Source organism: Dreissena polymorpha, chromosome 4 (assembly GCF_020536995.1).
Source record: "Dreissena polymorpha isolate Duluth1 chromosome 4, UMN_Dpol_1.0, whole genome shotgun sequence".
Taxonomy (NCBI): domain Eukaryota; kingdom Metazoa; phylum Mollusca; class Bivalvia; order Myida; family Dreissenidae; genus Dreissena; species Dreissena polymorpha.
Genome location: NC_068358.1, coordinates 72,712,162 through 72,725,499, shown reverse-complemented (window position 1 = coordinate 72,725,499; position 13,338 = coordinate 72,712,162). Strand labels below are relative to the sequence as shown.

The 13,338-nt window shown below is 34.5% G+C and overlaps 1 long non-coding RNA gene across 1 annotated transcript; it reads right to left on the bottom strand.

The window, feature by feature from the left end:
- Positions 1–685: 685 nt before the first annotated feature.
- On the bottom strand, positions 686–4,690 carry LOC127879743 (uncharacterized). Its single transcript, XR_008049227.1, has 2 exons — positions 4,465–4,690; positions 686–1,034 (listed from the first exon to the last, which is right to left on the bottom strand). It is a non-coding gene; the product is annotated as an uncharacterized LOC127879743 (long non-coding RNA).
- Between the last annotated feature and the right edge of the window lie 8,648 nt (positions 4,691–13,338).

Sequence of the window (13,338 nt, the reverse complement as noted above, 5' to 3'; positions counted from 1 at the left end):
AGCGTCCAGGTTTATGGCGTTATGCGCGTCCTCACGGCGACCTTAATAAGTCCCTAAAGACGCACTGGGGTCGTAGTAGGAACGCCTTAGTCGTAGTAGGGTCGCAATAGACGCCGTAAGGACGCAATGAAGTCGCAGTAAGGACGCAATGAAGTCGCAGTAAGGACGCCAAAGTCGTTCTGAGGACGCAATAGACGTAAAAAGGACGTATTAAAGTCGCAATAAGGTCGCCGTACGGTCGCCTTGCATTCAATTATCATCTTCTGTGGGTTTGAACGACGACCACACGACGTCAATGGCGACATTATAGCGACCCTACCGCGTCTCTACTACGACTATTGCGTCCTTAACAAGACGCCGTAAAAACGCCGGACTTCGGCGACCACTTTGAACATGTTCAAAGTGGTCGCCGTGGGCTCGCGTCCTGAGCAATTTTCGGCGTCTTCACTGCGTTCTCTTGCGTCCTTACTGCGTTCCTCCGGCGTCTAGGGCGTCTTCACGTAAGGACGCAGTAAGGACGCCAGTCCGGTGTGACGGGGGTATTACTAAACATAAGAATTGCATACGAACATTAGAGAGTATGTGTATATTATTTCGAAATACCAGAGGAGGGGTTGTAAATGTTCAATACTGTCACGTAATTCTACGATGTTCGTTGAAAACACACAGTAATAACCAAAGTTCATTTCTGTTTTTATCGAGATTTATTTCTGTTAAATAATTTCTAACACAACGCTTCCAATGTTCATGAAGTACAATTTTACATCGCGGTGGCCGACATGGCCACCACGTCAAGAAAGCGTGACTACTCTACTCGATTGTCAAACTTAGGACTCCTCTTCATACAACGCAGATGCCAATTTATACAATAATGGACAAATAAATTGGGTGACGGCTGTCTGGATGATTGACTTTAACATGAGTTGAATTACCTGATACGGGATGGCTTTATGTGTGACTTACATATCTTGTGCATATATATGCCAATAATTAAGCGAGACCACGTTTGTTTAACTGCATATATGAAAGTTCACCTGTCATTTAACATGAAAATAAACACAAATTAACAGTGCTGCATGTGCTTACCATAGACATAACTAATTAGTGAACCCAGCCATGGGCAATAACTTGGTGCATTTTTCTCGTCTAATTTGACGATGACATATGATGCCCATTTATGCATTTCTTCATGAAGACAGATATTATGTATTCAGTTACACCGAACAAGGAATATACATGAAATACACCAATTATGCGACACACCTCATTTTCGTGCGTTATGTTACACAACTTTCCCCCTAAATTTGATTTTTTTTATATTTTATGATTTAAAAAAATCTTTTAAAATTTACTATTGAATTACTAATTAAATAACAAAAACTACATTCATATAAACCCACTCAAATGATGGAAAATATGCGGATAACAATATAATTTCCTTGACAAGCATCTCTGCTGAAATAAATAACATTAGTAATTGATATACAATTTAAATGTCAATCGAAATGTTGTGTAGAACATCATATGTTGATCGTTGGCCATCTGTACATCTGGTGTCGTCCGAGTTGTCTTGAAGTTGTAGCTCGCGGCGAATACGATGTTTCATTGAAGTCATTGCCGCCGTCATGAAGATAAGCCGATTGTGGATCGCCCGTGGCAATTGGAATGCGTTTGTTGATTCAGCTCTGCTTTCCGATGTTTAACTTGCGTCGTCGATTGTCGTTTCCGTTGTATTCATCGTTGTTGTTGTTTTCGTTGTCGTTTGTACTTTTGTTGATGGCCCCAGCGTCTTCATTTCTCTCGGGACATTAAGATCTTCTATTGGCCATAATGCTCACGAGGTATTAACTATAGCAGTGTTCTCCTTGATGTCTTAGGCCTCGGAAGTATCATTCCAAATGCGTTATCTACGCACGTCAAACAGTTGAACGGCTGCATCTACTCTATAGTGTTTAACGTCACAAGTATTGTGTCCAGTGTTGCGTCACTTGTTGTCCTTCGAAATCTTCTGGCGTTGGTCTTCTTTTAGCGATAGAACCAGGTATTCACTTTGAGAGTAAACGCCGTGATGTTCCATTCTAATTATGTTGTTTGTTTCTTCTATTCGTTGTGGAAGGCGTTGTCTCGCGAAGTCGCTCTTCTTCGGCGTTGTCTTCAAATCTCGATATTTTTATCTGCGTCGTGGTGATACAAGTATCAGTTGTTCAAAATCATGGCAAACATTTATAAATATCCCCTTAGTTATTGTTAAATATCGTCATGACAACTTACTGTGATATCTTATTCAAAAAAATAAATTCTTTACAACGAAAAAATATTAGTCAATTCCTCAAAACATACTTCGGATATGTACATGACAGTTTGACACCTGACAAGTCATTTACTTAATATGACCTGTGTACCGCCTTAGGCATCATATGATTACTGTTTCGACTTTTTGGTATTTTGTCATTTTACGCACATGCAGCTAGTACATTTTTAACAGGCGTGCGCCACTTTATTGCCCTAGAGTAATGGGTAATGACAGACGTACCTGTTCATATCATGATTTCATAAACCTCATCTTTACTACTAAAGTTTTGCCGTTGGGAATAGATTTATTGACATGTTTGACCTGTGCACTTGTAACAATGCGCAAATATGACAATGCAGACTTTTATATATATGCATTCATATTATAAGAACACGTATCGGTATACTTCAAAATTCAGGTCTTTGCTCCTAATCGAACTACTCAAATAATTCTTATGCGACATCGCATCTTCTGTCCATAGCGTAATTTGCTTCGATGGCACAGGGATAAATTCTCTAACTCATGAGGACGCTAAGGTTATCAGAACCTCGGGCTCGGTATGTCCGAACGCTGATCAGTCAGCCGTGCTCATAAAATATAATTGTAACCCTTAAACAATTATATTAGAAATTTAATGCGTACATATCGTTATATTTTCACTGCGCTATACGCGTCAGATCGCATTAAATTCTTACTTAAAATTACTCAAGACCTTCAATATTACCGATATCCTACATATATTTGCATCAACACAATGACGTATATACATATTTACATAATTTTTTTTTTGTGTCTGCCCTATTCATATTCGCAATCAACATTATTTTTCTTATTTCCTATTTTCTTTCTTTTACAATTCGGAAAACTATTTTTAAATTTTCCAATAATTTTATCTATTCGTCCTCTTTAATTTTCTTTATCATTCTAATAAACAAAACCCGCCTTATTTTCTTTATTAAAATAATAAACAAAACTGTCTTAAATAATCTAAATTCCTAAATTCTTAATTCTGCCAATGTAAAATACTAGGTAAATTCTTTGAATATTTGTATAATCTCCGAGTTTTTTCTATTATATTAATAAATAAAACCACCGCCAAAGTTTCTTTATTAAAATAATAAACAAAACTATATAAGATATTATTATTTCCTTGTACGTTTTAATTAAATGGAACTTTACAAAAAATACCAACAATTTAAAATGGATTTGTGCTCAAAAAAACGCACGTTCGTATACAATCTATATTATAATCATACACAATTTATTCAAAATTCTTTAAATATTCTCAATGATTTGTTCGCCTCTAATTTCATTATTTCTATAACTCAGAAAATTCTGTAAATTTAAATTACTTTCTTTTTTATTAATTTTATTCTTAATTTCCCGATATTTTAGAAAAACTACAGATCAATGAAAAACTGTATGATTTTGATACTTGCATAATTTCTTCGTACATGATTAATTATTTCTTTAAACACTTAACTTCGTAAAATTCTTTAAAACAATTCTGAAAAAGTTCGTTGTCATGACGCTTTTGTTTTTCGTTTTATTTCTTACTTTATAAAATTTGACATAAAACCCTGTTTGCCATAATTTATGAAAACACTGACCGTTTTCCATGTTGCGTTGTTTTTTCACGTTGGCCTGTGATTCCGTATAGTGTTGTTTGTACTCCGTTTTCCATGTCGCGTTGATTTTTCCCTGTTGGTCGTTAAAATGAGTGGCACTTCTGGTTCATCCTGGCACTGCGCACCATAAAATGTAGTGTGTCACGTAATTACACGTTGTTCGTTGAAAACACACAGTAATAACCAAAGTTCATTTCTGTTTTTATCGAGATTTATTTCTGTTAAATAATTTCTAACACAACGCTTCCAATGTTCATGAAGTACAATTTTACATCGCGGTGGCCGACATGGCCACCACGTCAAGAAAGCGTGACTACTCTACTCGATTGTCAAACTTAGGACCCCCTCTTCATACAACGCAGATGCCAATTTATACAATAATGGACAAATAAATTGGGTGACGGCTGTCTGGATGATTGACTTTAACATGAGTTGAATTACCTGATACGGGATGGCTTTATGTGTGACTTACATATCTTGTGCAGATATATGCCAATAATTAAGCGAGACCACGTTTGTTTAACTGCATATATGAAAGTTCACCTGTCATTTAACATGAAAATATACACAAATTAACAGTGCTGCATGTGCTTACCATAGACATAACTAATTAGTGAACCCAGCCATGGGCAATAACTTGGTGCATTTTTCTCGTCTAATTTGACGATGACATATGATGCCCATTTATGCATTTCTTCATGAAGACAGATATTATGTATTCAGTTACACCGAACAAGGAATATACATGAAATACACCAATTATGCGACACACCTCATTTTCGTGCGTTATGTTACAATACGATGCAAAATAAAACGATGCTTGGTTAACTAAGTATATCTGTATTGATATCAAATAGTTCATTGCGCGTAGTAGTTATACAGGCTGTTACTATATCCCTACATATGTGTTTAAATATATTAAAGCAAATGACCTTTAATTTATGAAATGGGTCATTTGATAAAAGGAAGTTATTTAAACACTTGCGAAAAACCTATTCGTTTAAACTCATAATCCGCTTTCGTTTTTCTATTAAACAACGAAATACCTACACATATATACTCTTTATTTCCACTTTTCAGTGATTTTACACAAATGCAGTATAATTTAAATATACATTCACATATACATGTATAAAGTAAGAGTCAAATACTATTAACATACAAATTATATACATTTATTACTACATGTATGCATAATAAGATTTATTGAACGGCTGTTTATTTTTAAGCACAAAACAGTTACTTTGACAAAATACACATACGTGTATAAATGAAAAAAAAATACAACATAAATGTCTGTTTGTCTCATCGATGAGAGCGTTGGTTGCTGAAACTGGTAATTTTACAATATCATACGGATTCGTATCGGATGTTGCACTATATCGTAGTAATGAAAGTCTTTATGTACTCAGTATTAAACAGGAGGCGACGGCATAGCTGTTGCTGTTTAAGACTATTGGACCAAAGTGTCTGCAATGATTTTGGGGAGTTTATTCCCGTGTGCTAACAGCTGCCGAGGCTTCAGTCGTTTCACGAGGTGTTCTCGCCGCGGTCCAGATGCGAGCAGCTCTGATGTGATGGTGGTCTACATTGAATCCCGCATATTCTGGATCCCCTGTGTTGCAAACTTTCAATTGGACTGAGTGATATTTGCGGATAGCACTGTTTGCTGTGCGTGTCACGTCAGTTAGAGAGGAATCATAGAATATGCACGATTTATCCCATTTTCAACGCGACATTGAACACCTTATAAAATATACTAGCCTGTATTCAACACTGTGCGATATACCTGTCGCGTGCACGGACTATTTTTCGGCGTAAGCTGTATTAAGCCAGCTTTTCAAAATTTCCCGCGGCTAGGTACGAATGAATACACTTCATTTATTCCATTGGCTGATTTGAGTATAACACCAGAACATAGGAAACATATCCGCGTCTTTGTAACACTGTTTTACTGCATGAAACAACTTTATCTCTGATGAAAAGGCTCAATAGATAGAACAGTTTGAAAATTAATTTTCGACATACAGTTTGTGCGTTCACCTTTTATTTTCAGAGAATTACCAGCGCAAAAGCGTTTATACTAAAGGCTATATTCTCATATTTAGTACTTACTTGCATTGCATTTCAACCCGCGAGGTTTCGGGTCAATTCGCGGCCAGTGTGTGAAAGTCAGAGTTTATATACAGTTCATCACCGGAGTACGCAGAAGGGGTTGCGATCTTTTCATTGAAGGAAAAAATTGGAATCTATGCTATTTTTGTCTGATGGAGTAAATAGTTCGTATAGTCGCTTTGTCGATATATCAATATTTTAGGCAAAGCAGTTGCCTTGGTCGTGTACAGTTGGCGTAAACAAGCCGTCGTTTCAGCTCAGAATTGTTACCTAACTTTAATGCATCGCATTCCAATCCGCAAGATATCAAGGTCAGTTTGCGGTCAGTTGCAGAAATCTTTATATAAACGCCGTCTCGTAAACTTTGTGCACTTGAAGTCTGTTTTGATCAGAAAGATACTAAATAAAGATATTCGGCGATATTATTGTGGTATGTCAATCATCGATTTTTAATATGTTTTCAACATTTGCATAATAAGGACCAATTTTGATAAAATTAATTATAAATATTTATCCATTTAGACCAGTTTATTAAGCATGAGCACAATAATTCACTATACTATAATTATGCAATTAAATAAGATTCGAGTATTGCCGGCTGACCTATATGCACTCGTTTATTTTCATGTTTCTTGTGTTTTTCTATTCTGTAAATAAAGATATCTGAGTAATAATATCACATAAAGCAAAATAAGCCAAGAAATCTGGCGCAACACGCCGTAATTGATTTGCTTGTGATGTAGCTAAGAACTGCGCAGAAAAAAGGCATCCGCTACTTTTTATCTCATAGAGATAACTTTTGATCGTTCATAAACATCGACCACAATCAACGCCGTATATCTTTTTTAAAGATATTTCTTGTTTACTTTGCCACTGAATGATTTTTCATAATAAAGTCGAGAAAACTTTAGCTTCAAAATTATACGACCTTCAACCTTTAAATCTAGTCATATGACATAATTTTTCGCCATCCGTATGATGATGAATCAGCTGAAAATGACACTTATTGCATCATTTTCCCCCCAAAAAATTGACGGTTTATTATAAACGCAACTTATTTTACATGTACATGTACTGTATATCGACATATTTGAATTGTCAATTTATCACATTTTCCTTATTTCGTGTAATGTGCATTGTTTATAACCCATGCATATACTTTTGAGATTTAAGAATGTACAACAAGCCTTACAAATATCGCACAATTCATAAATAATCTGCAATATTTGCTTACCGATTTAATTCAAGTTAGGCATAGAGCTGTGTAAAGTATAAGATGGTAAAAATAGCACCACACTCGAATTCGGGACGTCCCATTTTGTACACGGGTATTATCCACTCATTTATTTGTTGTGTAATGGAATGTTTTCATTCTTTGTGTATTTATATATTAAATTATTTTCTTGTACAATAAACGCCACTCTGGATCAAACCGGCTTTTTATTGCATAAGGAAGCCTCTGGTATAACGTGGGCGCCATTTTGTTTTCGAACTTCTTTCAAGCAAAATGGCCGCGCCCATCGACAGTTGTCAATTGAAGGAAAACAAAGTGCAAATCATGCCCAATACTTAGGAACGCGATACATAAAGTATGCAGTGCAGTTAAGCTATAGATTGCCTCGATTTAAGACCAAAATTATGAACGCTCTGTCCTGGGAATTGGAGAGGAACAAGGAAAATTTGGATATCTAAGTTCTGTAGTAGCGGCACCCTGTAATAGCTATAACTTTGTTTTTTAACTTCTACCCATGGTTCGAGTTGTCGTCAGCAGTATTTCTTTGAAACTAACAATACAGATTTGTGTTTCATAGCTATAGTGCTTTAGACATAAAACACAATCATCTTCGAAGTCAAGTTTCTTTGAGCAAGTTTGTGGTAAGCATTTATCCAGTATTGTTTATACTTTTTGTGAACACAGCTAGATGCATATGAACTTTTCATGGCCAATTTCCAAGACTTGCCATTCAACCATCTCAAGTATTCTAATTGTCTGGTCAAAAGTACAAGTCCGTGGTCATCGTATGTTGTAAAACTAACATAATATCATGTGTTTCAACTTTGTTTTTTTTTTAAGTATTCATTACATTTTCATAAAGCAAAAATATCAAACACACACATTTTAAAATTGTGTGGGCAATTAATTATGTTTTGTAAGCTTCTTAAACAACCCTATGGCCGAGCTTGACGACACAAGAGTTGAAATTTAATGTCCCTGTCCAACCAGATTGGTTTAACCTGGAAGTAAATTAGTTACGGTACTGTAATTCAGTGCATTTCAATTATCCTAATGAAAAAAAAGCAAAGAATTTAGGTTATTTTTACAGGACTTCTTTGGAACCAAATATTGCCCATTGAAAAACAGCTCAATATTAGTGGTGTGTCAAAAAGTTGGTTTATCCAATAATACAACCGGAACCCCTACTATGATATTGTTTAATCAAATTTAATATAAAAATAGCGTACATGTACATTTAGCTACAATGGCATAACATTTCATATTACTGAGTACTCCTCAGAACAAAATTTGTCAAAGATTTTGTAGCAGCACAAATGAAAATAAAAAACACACTTTATTACATGTACTTTCTTTTGATACAAATGCATTCTTACTAGTACGTTAAACTGACATGTGATATTTGCACTGATCCGAGAATTAAAATGTGAACACGTGTAAAATAATATGAGTTAACTTAGAAAAAATAGTTGCTATTGTTCATTTAGTTTTTTCTTTAAATCTTTGAGTTAATAAATGTTGCACCGAGTTACTTATTTAGTTTTAAAGGTATTTAGAAATTATCTAAGTAAAATTATTAATGCAATATTTTGTGAACTATGCATAAACTTTTTAAGATAGCCGCCCATGCAATGTAAAAGCAATACTATGGAAGAAAACAGCTTATTTTCATTATAAATATATAATATTTTCTAAACTCTAAGAGAAAATTTACAAAGGGTATTTAAATTACTGATTTTGTTATGACATTTGGGTTTCTAATAACAAATTAATCAGCCCTCTGTCCACTATTGTTTATTGGAAAATCCAGACAAAATCTATAAGAACCCCAAATGAAACTCAAAGCATGTAACAAGTCCATTTACCAGAATAGACTACATTAGTATTGTTTAACTTGGTTGTGAGAGTATTACATAAAAAATATTAGAGAATAATAGAATAAATAAACCAATAAATATTTGTAAAATAACAACAACTGCATTTTAAATGAACAGTCATTTCTTAGTTCTTTACAAAATTAATATCACCCTCTTGTAAATTTTAGTTTAAATTGATTGCAATTTGAAGTAATGTAACATTAACTTTTTAAAAGTGATATACATTTTTAATTTAAAAGGTGACTTACATGTAGGTGTTTCTCTGTATCAATATAATCTAACTGTGACTTAATAAAAAAAAATTGGCAAAAAACTAAAGTAATAAAAGCCTTTCAATATAGGTAAGTGGCAAGGTAACACAATCATGTTTGACAGTTATTATTTACTTTACTTTATTCACACTTTTTCTTTAAATATATAATTATGTTGGTTGGTAAAGCAGATTCTTGATTTTCCAGCACTGAGCAGGATTTCTTAATTAATATAGGTCTCACAAGACTAGTACAAAAACAATGTGTTATTAATTCTGAATCTGTACAAATGTAAGAAAAGAACAAAAGATATAAGTAATATTTTTATTACTTTAAATAACAATAATAAGAAATAAGAGTATGCTCCATAGAAAATGTCATACATTAAACTTGAATTTAAAATATAACAAACATATAATTTATTTGAATTATAATGCTTATCAAGCCTTAACACACTGTGTATGTACAGCTCGTTGTCCGGCTTGCTTAAACCTTAACATTGGCTCTAAAATCGCAGTGCTTCCACCTACACATTGAAACTTCCTATGAAGCTGCACCTTGATGAGTTCTACATGCCACACCCATTTTTGTGTCACTAGGTCAAAGGTCAGGGTCACTGTGACCTCTAATATTCTTCTGAAAAGCTTTCATTTATTCAAAACTTCACCCGCAGCCAAGCATTGGCATCCGCTATGCGGTGCTCTTGTTTGCCACTGTCCTCAGCACAAAACATGATATATCTGCATGTGCATACAACCAAATCAGTTATACTGTCACTTAATTATAGTAAATTTTAGTAAATTATAGGCTTTAAATTGTATAATGACACCACTCATGATGTGACTATACAATTATACAATTACGGGACACATTATCTATAAGAGAAATTCCAATACATCACCATATCATCTCAGATTTAAGGCAGATAATCTAATGTTTTTTTAACTGCCATTTTTACTATAACATATTTTTATTATTTTATGTTATGATGCATTGATCTTGTTTCTGAATTCACCAAGCAATCTATTATCATGTTAAACTTTTGAAGAGAGATGTTATCCGATATTAAAATTATAAAAATATAATGACTACAAAGTGAAAAAACTTCAGTTGAATACTGTGACCAACTAAAATTTGCCAAAGAGCAAAATTTTAATCAGATCTTAAATAAAATTAAATACAAGTATAAGGAAAGACTCTGCCTCTGGGATCCCAGTTCAGACTTGTCAAATCTGCAAATTTGCCCTTGGCCATATAGAATTGGGAACAAATTACCATCAAGTCATGTTAAAAGGAGTAGGGTGTAGCATGCTTTTATTTATCTCTTGAGCTTTCAATTGAATTTTATGGGTAATTTTCATACAACAAAACAGAAGTGGCAGATTTTTTTTTCAAGCAGAACACATGATTCATACGAATGATATCATATAGTGTCTTTTACCTTTGACTTTGAAGGATGACTTTGACTTTTCACCACTCAAAAGTTGCAGCTCCATGAGATACACATGCATGCCAAATATCAAGTTGCTATCTTCAATATTGCAAAAGTTATGACCAAGGTTAAGGTTTTCGACATACACACACAACAGACAGACAGGCAAAAAACAATATGCCCCCGATCATTCGATTCGGGGGAATAAAAGGTTATTTAAAGGTGATTTTAATTCACTTATACCATCTGGAAATAACGGAGTTATGGCCCTTGGTTATATCCGTCCGATTTGCACCCATCCTCAAACAAAGCATATGTTGCAGGGATATCAATTCTACGAATTTGCTTGTTTATCATTATGTACATAAGGGGACATACTTTTCAATTTTAGATTATGCTTTTTATACGCCCGTTTTTAAAAACGGGACGTATTATAATTTCACCCTTTGCGGGCGGGCGGCGTCCACAGCAGTTTCCGCTGTCTTATTCAAATAGTTTTCATCCGATCTTCACCAATCTTGGTCAGAAGTTGTGTCTAGACAATATCTAGGTCAAGTTCGAATATGGGTCATGCCTGGTCTAAAACTAGGTCACGGGGTCACTTAGTGCATTTCAAGGATAAAGCACGGTGTCCGCCCTCTAATTGAAGTAGTTTTCACCCGATATTTCCAAATTTGGTCAGAAGTTGTGTCTAGATGATATGTAGGTTAAGTTCAAATACGGGTCATACTGGGTAAATAACTTGGTCTCAAGGTCACTTAGTGCATTGCAAGCATTGAGCATGGTGTCAAAAACCTTCGAACGGGGGTGTCTTGTGACAGTTTGTCACTCTTGTTAACAATAAATAGAATCCATATATTCTTTTCATTAACTTTTTGCATTCTGGGCACTCATACACAACTGACTGATTAATGTGCTGAACAAATTCACTATCACAGTGCTCATCATCATCGGTATACCTAGAAGTAAAGCCAGATTTAAATCCTCGTCATCCTATGACACAAAATCCGTCGAAGACATAGTGAAGAAACACAGAAAAGTGACTAAATAACTTGATCGATATGGTAAATTTCGGAGAATGGCACAGTATACGGGTCTGACGATTTCTAGATGGTAATGTTATTTATAATTGGTAAAATTGTGCATTGAATTTAGTGGTAATTAAAGAGAACAAAGACCATATACAGCCGATTATATGCTGATCATATACAGACCGAGAATAGATTCTCTCCATAAGAAAAAAAAATCAGAGCTTTATTCAAATTATACTACAGGTTAATGGCATTCAGATTGATCAAATTTAAACACTGCAATAAAAATGAAAAACAAAAATCTAATTAAAACAACCTATAATTAGTTGTTTGGTGTAAGATTCTGATCGCTCCTTTATCTTATTACAAAGGCCAACTTTAAATACCGGAAATAAAACAATGCGGCATGTGACTTGTCCCCTACCAGTAAAACCGGAGGGGACTTTTGGTTTGCGCTCTGTCCGTCAGTCAGTCTGTCAGTCCGTCACACTTTTTTGGATCATGCGATAACTTTGAAAGTTTTGTATATTTTTACATGAAACTTGAAACATGGATAGATTATGCACGTCATTTCATTTTGTTCCTACCTTAAGAATTGTGGTTGCTATGGCAACAAATAAAAAATGAAAATGGTGGAGTTTCACCTGTAGGGGAACATATTGCTTGGCAATCTCTTGTTTTAATTGACACATTACAATTGAGTGATAATACTACATACATTCTCATTTTAATAATAAATGATAGTATATTTGTTTCATATAAAAAAAATGGAATGCAAAAGCGTGTTTTAGAAATGTTGATAAGCATGTTATCTACCGTTGCAACCAACAAACAGTTGCGCGCTTAGACTTGTCTCGCCAAAACCATTTGACATGCGATAGCTAGCCGATATTTGGCGAGCTGCCTATCTCTGTTATTTGTCTCTGATAAAACTAATTACTGCTTTTTTTTCATCCTTTCCATTTGTCTTTTATATACGTCCGTCTAATAAAGGGCATATTAAAGCGTTACCTATGTCATGCCAGGGGTCAGGCAGCTTCCAGTCTTTGTCCGGACTATAACTCGTTTACTATAACACCTATTCACATAAAACTTCATATATGGATATATCTTATTGATGAGAAGATTAGTGTTAAGAATTATAGCTATAGCCCCTGAATTACTATATTTATCTCGCTTTTGTATTGTCCGGGTCATAACGTAATTACATTAAGGCCTAATGGAATCAAACTTCGAAAAAAGATAGGTTGTGGTGTATAGAAGTGCAGGACACAACAATCGTAACTCGAGAACTCTGGCTTGCATAATTCACAATTCTAGGCATTTGTTGGTTCCACCTTTTTTCTTGGTTTCCTGTTTTCTTGAAATATCAAGTTCATGATTGAAATTAAGTTTTTGTTACATTTAGAAAGGAAATCATGCTGCTGATAAGGTTATATCAAATATGTTTCCGTTTTGTGTGGTATTTTGTATTTTA